This window comes from Sphaeramia orbicularis, chromosome 16 (assembly GCF_902148855.1).
Source record: "Sphaeramia orbicularis chromosome 16, fSphaOr1.1, whole genome shotgun sequence".
Lineage (NCBI taxonomy): Eukaryota > Metazoa > Chordata > Actinopteri > Kurtiformes > Apogonidae > Sphaeramia > Sphaeramia orbicularis.
The window spans coordinates 17,436,947-17,437,835 of NC_043972.1; the positions used below are offsets into that span (position 1 = coordinate 17,436,947).

Sequence of the window (889 nt, forward strand, 5' to 3'; positions counted from 1 at the left end):
GGAATTTTAAGCCATTCTTCAGTTAGAATACCCTCCAACTCTTTTAGAGACCATGGCGGTGGAAATCGACGTCTTACTTGAATCTCTAAAACTGACCATAAATGCTCAATAATGTTGAGGTCTGGGGACTGTGCCGGCCATACGAGATGCTCAACTTCATTAGAATGTTCCTCATGCCATTCTTTAACAATTCTAGCTGTATGGATTGGGGCATTATCATCTTGAGGTGAAGGTGTTTCTATTATTTTGTCCAACCCCTGTATATCAGCCAAATGGAAACTGGAAACATCTAGAACTTAAGGGAGTTTTTGCTTTTACCTACTGCCGTCTCGGTGCAGTTTAGCTTATTTTGCTCCATCACGACAATGTGCTGGATTCTTAACAAACGCAGTAGCTTTTCATTAAAATCTGGCAAAATATTGGCGATCGGATTAACTTTTGGCAACACCGAACGGGTGACCGTGGCTACTTGAACGACTACAAAAGCAGAAACACAAATGAAAATCTTACAGTGAAGGTTGAGACTAATAATAGGCGCTTGTTTGTCTTATACGTGGGGTCGACGCCGGCCCTTTAATAATAAAGACGTGTGCAAACTGAATCTGTGCTTGATATGGATATGGCTGGAGTGTGATTGACATATGTCTGACATCTGTTTTATTATGATTATTACCGGGTTCATAAGAGCTTATGGTATAAATGCTTGGTTTTTATTCTCAAATACATTTAAGCATGAAAATAGTCGGATTTGGAGTTAACGTCGGTATAAATGACCAGATACCTGCTGCGTATAAAAATAGAGTCACTGTGCGTCTCCAGCAGATCATTTCCCTTTTTGTCCAGCAAAAGCAGCGCCGTACTACAAAAAGAGTCTCTTCAGCATGAACCG

General features: G+C 40.6%; 1 protein-coding gene across 2 annotated transcripts in view; it reads right to left on the reverse strand.

Moving 5' to 3' along the window:
• Positions 1–715: 715 nt before the first annotated feature.
• hace1 (HECT domain and ankyrin repeat containing E3 ubiquitin protein ligase 1) overlaps positions 716–889 on the reverse strand; it is a 67,132-nt gene continuing 66,958 nt past the window's right edge. For both annotated transcript variants that reach the window (XM_030159030.1, XM_030159031.1), the window contains one exon: positions 716–889. This exon is cut by the window's right edge and continues 116 nt beyond it. The gene's annotated coding sequence lies outside the window, so the exon portion shown is untranslated.